Genomic DNA, 12,339 nt, shown 5'->3' with positions numbered 1-12,339 from the left:
TGGAAAAGGATCGTTATTTGGATCCCAGAGTCAGAAATCTCATCGTGTTGGACGACCTGATGTGTATGGCTAATAAAGACCCAAGGATCACCGACCTGTTCACGGAAGGAAGTCATCACAGAAAGTTATCTGTCATCGCTATCAACCAGAACCTGTATCACAGCAAGGACCCGACACAGAGAAGAAACTGCCATTATCTAGCTCTGTTCAACAACCCCATCGACAAGCAGCAAGTTCTGACTTTGGCAAGGCAGATGTATCCGGAAAACACTCGTCATTTCATGCATCAGTTTGAGGCAGCTACCCACAGGCCCTACGGACATCTCTTAGTGGACTTGAAACCGACCACGCCCGAACATTGGCGTCTTCGGCCTAATGGTTTAGAGACGGGGCCGTCCGAATGGTATAAAACCACGAGCGTAACGGCGAATGTCCCAGAAGACGTGCAACCACCGTCGAAGAAAGAGCTCTACGTGCAAATTATGCAAAGGGACGCATTCAAGAGAAAACTACCAGGCATACCCGCCTACGAAAGTAACGACGAAGAAGATGATGAGGTAGAACCCTATCTGAAAAAAAAGTCAAGAGGATGCAGTCTTGCCATACGTGTGGTCGGGTCTTTAAAGACGGAAGCAACTTGCAGCGACACGTGAAAACGTGCGAAGAGGGAAATGGAGAGCCGTCGCCCGACCTGGAAAACGAAGGCATTCGTCTCATGGTGGAACGTGAATTCGACATCAGTCATGACTATCTCCAGGGCAAGAGGAAACGCTACTAAGAAAAAAACATGTCCCAAGATGCCATCGAAAGAAACATGAATACATTGCAATGGAAGTTATTTAAAGACACGTACTCTCGCTTTCTGACATATATGCATTACTTTGACAAAGGTCCCAACACCAGGAAAATTCTACAGTTTGTGAATCCAGACAGAGATGTGAGACCACAGATTCGTTCTAAATTAAATCAGTATCGTTCCTGGATCAGCGAATATTTGGATGAACAAGACGACGACGATACCGACGATGAGGAGGATGACAATGATGAAGAGAAATGAACACTCATATTATTTACATGTCGCCCTTAAGGCCTCTCGATGTAACCCAATGTGTGTCCATTTCATGTGTAGTTGTATCTAGAGAGACCAGTGATTGTAATTTAGAAAAAAAAACAAAAAAAACCCCAAACCATTGCGGTTTTTTTACTCTATGACTAGATTTGTGATTGGATATTTCTACCGCTACTTTATAGTAGCACGAGCTGTGTGTACACGACAGAACATACCACGACATTTGATATGCCAGACATAATACACTAGTTAGCTATAGCTTAATGGGCCACAGACGGGGATCGATCCTAGATCGACCACTGTATTTACCCATTTTGTAATTAAAAAACCCTGTAAAAAGGCTTGTACTCTAGGGAAATACTTGTGTTTAAAATGCAGTTAAAAGATCATAGTTTAGGTCGGAGCGTTCAGTTGCAGTCACGCGTTCTTTCTTCAAAGCAATGGGCTGGGGTGTTTCACACACACGCACACACACGCACACACACACACACACACGTTAATACGCGTGACTGTTAGAAATTCAATACCGCAATTTTTTATTCACATTCACATTCAATATTTACTATATTCGTGAAATTTTGTTTTGTATACCTAACAAATAGAGAATAAACAACTATAGATCTATATAAGAAAGAAAAAACTATACAAAAACACAAAACAAAACAATTACACTACTGAGAGGCGAACTCGATTCGCCCGTGCCGTGCGCTTACGCTCTATCCATTAAACCACAACACGTATGTGAAAAAAAATCTAATTTAATTTACATAACGAAACGATACGGTAGGGTAATTCCTTGTTTGGAGGTAAATAGCTTCATATTACGTAGATGAACAAGGACAGTGTTTTCGCTTGTCATAATGATTATACGCAAATTAATTGTCTGGCAGCTGGCTCCATTGTTTACGTCACGAGAAATGGTGAGCGGTGAAATGGTGAACGGTGGTCTTTAACAATAAAACATATTTAATTAGTTAAAGCTGTGTACCTGTATTCCGGCACCTGTTATTTCATGGTCTTTACTAAAGAACGCCACTTATTTGTAAACGTATTGTCCACTGTCGTTAGCGTGTGTATGTTAACATCTCGATAGGTGACAATGATGTCATTATCCACCCCAGGAGAGGAGCGCTTTCCCGCGTTCATTGTGGTTCCGCTGGTATTAGGCAGTTAGTCGCATTGACTTAAAGTGCCTTTATCCAATGAAGGTTTAGTCACCTCTTCCTTGGATACCGTTCACCATCATTGGATCAAAGGCCGAGACCCGTTGCCGAGTCTGTACCCACGACGAGGAGCGGGAACATCTGGTGTTGTTATCTTTTTTAAATGTGTTCTTTTTCGTCACGGTAATTAAGTTGCCATATGGGAATGTTAACGGGACTTGATTGCTCGCATCATAGTAGGCCTATGACGATTATAAATTCATTGCTTAACAATCATTCATTACTTTGAAGACAGCTGCTAACAGTCATTCGTTACTTTGGACACAGCCATGGGACCCCTTTGAAACGTAAGTTTTACATTTACTTCTTTTTACGTATTAAAATTGCATTCAGTTATATATTGCAACGATTTTAAAATCAGTACACCTCTTAAGAAATCTCAGTTACATTAAATGTCGTTCTTTTTTCAGTATCGATGATTTTGATTTCGAGCGTCTGTTCGAGGAATTAAGGTTAGATTATTTTATAAATTGTTACTAGACTTTTTATCTTTTATTCAACGTCTACGAAATACAGGCTCTGTTGTTTCGTATATTGTCCAAACTTTGCAACATGTCAATCAATTGTTTGTCAATGTTTAAGTGAACAAACAATATACTGTTGATTGATTGAATAAGTATACAATACAATACAATAAATTTATTTCCATGTTCATATATGAATAATAAAAAACATAGTCTGGTTGACCAGCAAAAATAAAGTACATAAAATATTATCTCGCCTTCATGTAAAATTCTTTAATCTCATTGGTTGTTTGCCGTTGGACAAATCCCTTATACCCCTGTGGGCGGAGCCAAATTCTCTTATACCCCGTCTGTAATTTCCAACAGTTTCCAGCCACCCCAGTTAATGCTAAAGCAATAATTAGATTATAAATAACATTGATAATCAATCAAGTATACATAATTAATTTAATTTTTACTATAAAATACACTATTTCAATACTTTTAAAAGCTTTAATGTTGAAATCAGCCACCTAATTACGGTCGTGGTGTTATTGTATTAATGCGCGATTCCTGTGGGGTTTTTTTTTAAATATTTATTTTACTACATACATTTCTGATAAAAAAAAAAAATTGTTTGTTTTTGTTTTTTAATATCTGTTTCAGACAATTTCGTATTACAAACATTTGAAGTTAAAAACTCGTTTATCGATGGAACTATTTTTCGTCACTGGCAAGTGGTTTCGTTCGCGTCCGCGTGGTACGGCTCCGTTAATAAGTTGTTAACAATTATTGTCTGGCGTTATTTTGATTATTTCGCTATATGGTTTAACATGTCGGCAAGATAAATTCGTTGTAGAAGCATCTCTCGGGGTATATGGCTTTTTATGTACCCTTTGTGTGCTCTTTTACCCCCTCGCCTTCGGCTCGGGGTAAAAGAACACACAAAGGGTACATAAAAAGCCATATACCCCTCGTGATGCTTCTACAACTTATATTAATCGCTAACATAAAAAACCCTAAACTATAACTCTAATAAAGTACATGTAGTGTAACAGATTATATTGTCTTTTGTCTGTTCTTCAATATTCGGTAAATTAAAATAAAATAAATAACAAATTATAGCAAACAACAACAATTAGTAATATGTAGATATCAAAAGGAGGAAAGTACGTTTAACACTACTGAGGTCAATTAAAGTAACCAGGCAGCCGATTGGATAGAATAATTGCTTCGCTGATATTATGGTTGAGGCTATATTGACAACCGGAAAAACAGTGCAACGATTTTAAAATCAGTACAACTCTTAAAGGGACACACCCTAGTTACGTTTATTTGTTAACCATTACGGCGTTGTTTTTCGCTATTAAACCCCATTTTTCACAAATAAAATTGCACTTTACTTACATTTTATTATTTAGAATACACATTTCCATTCACCTGAAGTGCTTTTTGGTAATCCTGATGTTTGTAAAACCACGAAATGCATTTTTTGCATTTTTTCACAAAACGTGTTGTCGAGAAAAAACCGTTAAGCAAGCGAGGTCCAATCTATTTTTAATGTCACAGACGTTGGTATATCACGTGACCGTTATCATTTTGGTTCGGTTTGTTTTCTCGTGCACGGTTCGCGCAATCAACATCCGATTTGTTGTTGTTCATTTGTGTTAAATATCTTAAGCTGTTAAAAAACAAAATCAACATTTAATGGGGTTTCTTCTTCTTTTTCAGGGGCAGACAGGAACAAAAACGAGTTCTTGCAATGATCATCAGGTCATTGCAAGTTTCACGATACACTGTAAATAAACAATAAAATAAAACTGTGTTATGATGTTGGGCCAATAATAACCTGGGTATAGTAATTCGATCGTCGGCTGATTAGGAAAGTAGAGTATGTTAACTGTTTCATTCTCTCCAGTATACAGCAATTATTTTGTAGCTGTGTCGAGTGCGACAAAGCATTCATGTGATATGCGAAAAATGATGTTCAGTCTTCAAATAACGTACGTTTTTCGCTGGTAAAACTTTTATTTATATTAAAATGTGTTTCGTATATTTAGGGGGGAGGGGGGTGTCACATTTCTAAGCTTAAAAATAAACGCATCACCTTTACATCGTTAAATACACATTTATTGTATAATTATTTTTCTACCACCAATTCATACTTATCCCTATAGTAGTTAAATTTATAAACTATAATACATACTTACTTTTTTTCTCGGTGAATCTTCCTCACAATCAAATAATGACAGTCCGATACAGTTATCTAACAGCTGCAATGTTTGTGGTTCAGCTCGGAATGGCGCAACTTTTTATACACTCGGGCGTCTGGTCTAAGTAGGTCAGTAGGTCAGTTACGTCATGAGAAAGTAGGTCACGAGAAAGTAGGTCATGATATGACTCATACCAAGGCCAAGGTCACGCCTCCAAACAGGCCTCTCTAACACTGCCGACCTTCTCAGTAAAACTTTCAGTAAAAACAGTAGCAACGAAAATGTTCCTAAACAATTTTTTGAGAAACTTAAGAAAGATAACTCTCTACCAACTAATGATACTAAAACAGCAAATCACCCAACTACTGATAATTTAGAATTTAATAAACCGATAACAATGTTATCAAATAAGTTACACATTACTCAAGCACATGCCGGACGTAGCCCTAAAGGTAGTGTTATCGCTCTTTAACCGAATCTGGAGGGAGGGTCAAATGCCCACTGCGTGGAAACATGCAGAATGCTTTAGTCCCCCTAAAACGGGAAAAGACCATTCCCTCCCAGGGAGTTATAGACCGATAACACTCACGTCCCACATGTGCAAAACCTTAGAAACTATTATCAATAAACGACTCAACAATTACCTACTCGAAAATAACCTAATAACTAATGTACAGAGCGGATTTAGAACTAAACATTCAACAATAGATGAAATAGTTAAGATTACAAAATAGTATTAATGATGCATTTCGAAAACCTCATAAGGTTTTAACAATATTCATAGATATTGAAAAAGCTTTTGATATGGTATGGCGTCAAGGTCTACTAAATAAACTACAGAGTAACGGTATTAAAGGTAATATGTTCAATTTTATCAACAATTTCATCCATAATAGATCAATCTCAGTTAGAGTCAACGGTCACTATTCAGATAGAACCGAAATAATTAATGGCATACCACAAGGTTCGGTCCTCTCACCAACCTTATTCAACATTTTTATTAATGACATAACTGAAGCACTTAATGCTAAAGGAAAAACAAAAACGACCACGCCATTAAACACAGCACTATTTGCCGATGATTGCGCCATCTGGCGCACAGGCAACACAACCACTAATTTATTTCACCTAATGCAAGCTGATATGAATAGACTTAACAAATGGGCCCTGGACTGGGGCATTAAACTATCAGAAACTAAAACAAAACTGTCTATATGTTTTTTAATAAAGTCAATAAATCAGATAATCACCAACTTAAATCAGGTGATAAAATAATTCCAAGAGTCAAAACATTTAAATTTCTAGGTGTAACTTTTGACTCAAAACTAACCTTTAGTGACCATATCAATGACATAGTCAGGAACTCAAAAAATACTCTAAACTTGCTAAGAGCCATCTCAGGTACCAGTTGGGGAGCGCAAACAGAGGCAATGCTTATGGTTTACAAAGCATGCATACTCTCCAGAATAGATTATGGAGCCCAAGCCTACAGTTGCGCCGCTCCCAAACTGTTACATAAATTAGATGTTATTCAAATCCAAGCTCTTAGAATCATAGCTAAAGTTCCATCAAATACCAGCGGACAGAGCTTAGAAGTTGAGTTTAACATTATGCCACTGAAATATCTTCAACATCTTAATTATCATCTAAAAATCCACTCTCTTAAACTAGATCACCCAGTTCAGGAACTCACTCCTATCATAGCTAACCCAGGACTAGTATTCAAAACCAATCAAAATCTTAATGATTCTTTCACCACTAAAGCTAGTAAAATAGAAATAGAAGTAGGTATAGATAACACGCCAGTGGCACTATACCATATCAATCAGCCAGTCGAGTGCCACACACCATATCTAATTAAACAAGCTACGGATTCAACTCCATTTCCACCATTTAAGAAAATCCTGTCCGAAGCCGCAGCCAACGAAAATTACCCTGAGCACATCCATATCTACACGGATGGCTAAAAAAATCCAGATAACGGTAAGGTTGGCTTCGCAGTAGTTGAAGAAAAAATATCTAAACACTCTAAATTAGTTAAATACGCCAGGCTGTCAGATAACCTATTAGTCTATACAGCAGAAATGACAGCCATCTATGAAGCCCTAATCCGGATTAAAACTAAACAATACTCTAAAAGCGTTATTTTTTCAGATAGTCTTAGCTCTATCCAATCACTTCAAACTAATAAATCTACCAGGCCAGATTTCCTTGCAGCCATCCACAATAAACTTCATGAACTAAACCAGCTTAATTTAACAGTAGTATTCGAATGGGTCCCAGCTCACGTAGGTATAATTGGCAATGAAATAGCTGACTATGGAGCCAAAACTGCACTTTCAATCACTAGTAAAATTACAGCACTACCTTTAGGAATATTAGAACTAATGCCAAAAGCAAGAACACACTACATTAATCAATGGCAGGCCAACTGGGATCTAACAACCAATACATGGCACTATAACATCAAACCACTAGTCAACTCTATCCGACCTAAACACTTATGTGGATGAAATAATTATTAAATTGCGCATAGGTAAACCTTCGCAGCTCAACAGCTGCTCTTTCACCAATAAAAACCCTGACTGTGGGTGTGGCACCCGGGAAGACATGAAACACTATCTCCTGGATTGCACGCTACACAACAGCCAGAAAAAACTAATGATAGAATCAATAACCGAAGCTAACCACAATAAACCAATTACACCTAACCTTTTACTTAACCCTGATAAATATCTAAAACATAAAACCTTCAAAGCAGTATATCAATTCGTCCAGTCCACCAAACCAAAACTATAAGTGCCACGTACTGCCTTGCCAGCGTTCAGTCGACGCGGACCACCAACCCGACTGATCGCAGGCAGGATGGGAAACCGTAGCACACCCATCGGGCTCTTGACAGTCATAAAGTTAAAAACTAAAATTAGAAAATGATCGCCTGTACGTCTCCCGGAGGGAAGAGCGACCTTCTGCACTTGACCGACATGCACTCCAATCCGGGGGACCAACGGAAGGAAGGTGGCGATCTATAATTAAGATAAGCAATTAATACGCTGCTTAACTCGTGACACCCGTGACTCCCCGGATGGAACATCCACCCTACTCATTCGAACAGACCACGTGTTCCAACCCGGGGAGAGAACGGAGAAATGACTAAAGCGGGCTTATACCTAACACAATAGCTGGAACAATCCCCCATATGGACGGACCCCCAAATGGAATAGCGACCCTAAGCATCGCGACCCAATAGACATTCCACGCCGGGGGGACGACAGTGGGGGTACCAGCCAGACCTAACCACGATAACCATATTATTTTACTGTAAATATATATTCATGTTCTGAAACTCGTGATTGGCAATTGGTATATATCACTTCCATTAGCGAAACAGTAGCTTTTTTTTTCTTTCTTTCTCACTAAGACAGGATCGAAGTCGCAGTAACCCAATTGGCTAATTAACCAGCCAATCAACATCGTTAGATAATCAACCAAGATAGGACACCACTAATTATCGCCTATTTTGTGCAGCACTCGCATTGGTCCAATCCAGCCAATCACGGATCAAGAACCCCACTACGCCTAACTGTAAATAAACTGCACGAATTTGTCTTTGCACCCGCACCATGTTTTTTATTATTGATGCATTCCATCCTAGCTAACTAAGGTAAGTCAACTAGGGTTCCAGAAGCAAAGACATGCAGGAAAACCGATATCCAACTATCCAGATAGCCTGAAGACAAACCAAGTAAGCCTACTAAAATCCTATATTTAGGGGGCGGGAATCAAAATTCTTCAAACTAAGTACCTAGATTGGTGCATATATGTATACAATTGCGTTAGTTTCGTTTTATTGCATTGGTAATAAAGTTAAGTATGCCAAGCACTAGGCTTTTTAAACCAATACCTACACTATAAGGGTTAAAACTGGTATATCAGCATTTGATTAAAGGTAATGGTGACAATCACAAAAATGTGCCTGGGTGGAATAACTACGTAAAAGATCTGCATCTCATTGCTCGAGAGGCCTACTTGTTATGGCGAGACAATGGTAAACCTAGAACAGGACTTATATGTGAAAATATGAACAAAACACGTAGGCAGTTTAAATACGCTCTTAGAATGTGTCAAAATGAGAACGATAGAATGTAGGCAGATGCTATAGCACAAAATTTGACCGACATGTACTTTCGTGAATTTTGGAAAAATATTTCTACAGAAAATAATAAACGAACTCTATTGGCAACAACTGTGGATGGTGTGACCGGGAAAGAGAATATTGCAGGTTTGTTTAAAGAACATTATAAAGAACTTCTAAATTCTGTGACGGGTCAGCATCATCGAGCATATGTTGAAGAGTATATTGCTAATGATTCAAGTTATGTTGCTGAAATGAACGTAAATCTCAATGAGGTAATGGAGTTTGTTTTTAAACTTAGCAGTGGGAAATCAGCAGGGAATGACGGCCTCTCGGCGGAACACCTCCAATATGCGTCCAAGAGATTATTCGTTCTATTGCCAGTTTGTTTCAGTGCCATGCTTGTACACGGGCATGTATCTAGTAGTATGACAGATGTTATTCTTGTTCCTATTGTGAAAAACAAAACCGGAGACATAACAGATAAAGGCAATTACCGTCCAATTGCATTAGCAACTGTGATATCAAAAGTTATGGAACATGTACTGTTATCACGAACAGACCTGAGTACATCGGACTATCAGTTTGGTTTTAAAAGTGGGACATCCACCGATATGTGTTTATTTGCTTTTAAGGAAGTTATTAACTTTTACATTTTACAAGGTAGGCCTGTGTATGTTTGCTTTTTGGATGCAAAAAAAAGCCTTTGACCGAGTAAATCACTGGACATTATATTGACACTTTTGAAAAAAAGGCGTGCCTACTTTGTAGTTCGCTTTCTCAAAACATGGTATTTAACCCAATTGTTTAGTGTAAAATGGGGTGCATATATTTCCTGTAAGTTTAATGTAACAAATGGCGTCCGTCAAGGTGGGGGTAATGTCACCCTTATTATTTAATATATATGTTGATGACCTTAACCTACAGTTGTCAAAATGTGCAGTTGGGTGTAATGTTGGTGGGGTGTTTCTAAATAACTTCAGTTTTGCTGATGATATGTCACTTCTTTGCCCATCTATTTCTGCATTAAGAAAAATGTTAACGATTTGCGAGAAATTTGCAGAAGATTATGATATTATATATAATACAATGAAAACTGTTTGTATGTGCATTAAGCCAGACACTCTGAAGTTGATCAATGTGCCTTCGATATATTTGTGTGGTGATGTACTGAAATTTGTTGACAACTATAAATATCTAGGTCATATTATATGCAAAAACATGAAAGACGATAAAGACATTAAACGACAGCATAGAGCCCTTTGTGTACGTGCAAACATGTTGTTGTGGCGAAATGTTCATAATCTGTTAAAACACAATTATTTGTGAGTTATTGTAGTAATTTGTACGCGGGTGCATTATGGGTGAAATTTACACAGGATACTATGAAGGATCTTAACATATGTTATAATAATGCATACCGATGGATGATCGGACAACGACGACCATACAGTGCCAGCAAGATGTTTATCAGTCATCGAGTAAAAAGCTTTGGCGCTTTACTTCGCTCAACAGCATATTCGCTGAAGAGCAGAATCGAAACAACTTCAAACGACCTACTTGCCCACCTGCGGTGTACAACTGTGTACGTCAAATATGTATGTGTAAATCGCTGGCACAAGCTGCTGTATATTATGTAATCAGTTTTGTATGTGATGTTTATATATGTTCTATGGATCTCTGATGTGAAATAAAAATCTATTATTATTATATTATTATTATTAACCCTTCAAATTAGATAGCTAGGCTAGTTTAACTCCCCTTTCGTCATTGTATTCAATGCTATACAAGGACGGAGGGGGGTGGGTGGTCATGAATGACCGTTGAACTCACTAGAATAGGGACTTAAGACAATAGGTACAACCTTAACACAAAACTAGGATTCACACACAGACTACACGCTCACTGCATCAGTACACAGGGTGCATTGACTAATGATAACAATGCACCCGCCCCCATTTAATGGCCCAGCACGTACTCTAATAAGGAACCGGACAAAAGAATACCGGTTCCGAGTACACAATTGCAATGCACCCGGGGGAAGCTGAACAAAAGAATATCGTCCTCCCTCACCCAAACCCCCAATACTTGCTGCTGGTAATAACTTGGTACTTGGTGATGCCTCGACCTGAAGCGGTCAGTCCCTTTATAAGGGCCCTATGGGCAACCAACGGAGACACCACAGCATCGTAAAGGTCTAAAATAAAGAGCTACTCTCGATTCACTAATATAAAAACCTATATTAGCTCGGCCATTTATCTTTCGACCGACCGTTTAAAATTGCGCCAAATTCCATTAATCAAAATTGCGCACCCTTTTCTCTTTGGCATTTAACTGCTTCATTCAAATTCCATAGCATCACCACCACCCCCACCCGCTTTCTACTGATTTGATCGGGCGGCTGGTGCTCCCTTGCACCTGCTAGTGCAGGCGGTCCCTCCTCTCCCCTCCCCCCACATTTCCTGTCATGGACGGAGGAGCCGGCCAAGGCCGGCTCTTGTGCCCACGACAGGCGTGCGCTACAACAGCTTGTTCTGAATGTGCACGTAAAACCCTATGGCATGACATGACATGACAACCTAGGGAGACACCACAGCATCGTAGAGGTCTAAAATTAACGAGCTACTCTCGATTCACTAATATCAAAACCTATATTAGCTCGGCCATTTACCTTTCGACCGACCGTTCAAAATTGCGCCAAATTCCCTCAATCAAAATTGCGCACCCTTTTCTCTTTGGCATTTAACTGCTCCATTCAAATTCCATAGCACCACCACCACCCCAACCCGCCTGCTACCGATTTGATCGGGCTGCTGGTGCTCCCTTGCACCTGCCAGTGCAGACGGTCCCTCCTCTCCCCTCCCTCCACCTTTCCTGTCATGGACGGAGGAGCCGGCCAAGGCCGGCTCTTGTGCCCACGACAGGCGTCCACTACAACAGCTTGTTCTGAATGTGCACGTAAAACCCTATGACATGACATAAACAATACCTTATGATCTTAATAAAAGAGGCACGTCTTGTTTGTCTAGACACAGTGTCTGGGGACCGTCTGAATATACACCTGCCAATCAGGAACCTCATGATCTTATCGGAGGTCGGACTCGGGATAGGCGTGTTCGAAACCCTAGTAGTATATGAGCACGTTTAAACTGTTATCTATCTATCTAACAGGAACAGGCCACGGAAAGAAAAGACAAATTAACCAAGAAAACACTCCGATTATTAGTTCAGTACGTGGGTTAATTTAGGTACAAAA

The 12,339-nt window shown here is 39.1% G+C and overlaps 1 long non-coding RNA gene across 1 annotated transcript; it reads left to right on the top strand.

Moving 5' to 3' along the window:
- Positions 1 to 2,005: 2,005 nt before the first annotated feature.
- Positions 2,006 to 4,555, top strand: LOC121366400. The gene is made up of 3 exons (XR_005957148.1): positions 2,006 to 2,579; positions 2,703 to 2,744; positions 4,467 to 4,555. It is a non-coding gene; the product is annotated as an uncharacterized LOC121366400 (long non-coding RNA).
- Positions 4,556 to 12,339: the final 7,784 nt, after the last annotated feature.

Source organism: Gigantopelta aegis, unplaced genomic scaffold (genome assembly GCF_016097555.1).
Source record: "Gigantopelta aegis isolate Gae_Host unplaced genomic scaffold, Gae_host_genome ctg5554_pilon_pilon:::debris, whole genome shotgun sequence".
NCBI classification, from domain to species: Eukaryota; Metazoa; Mollusca; class Gastropoda; order Neomphalida; family Peltospiridae; genus Gigantopelta; species Gigantopelta aegis.
This window is presented reverse-complemented; position numbering and strand designations above follow the sequence as displayed.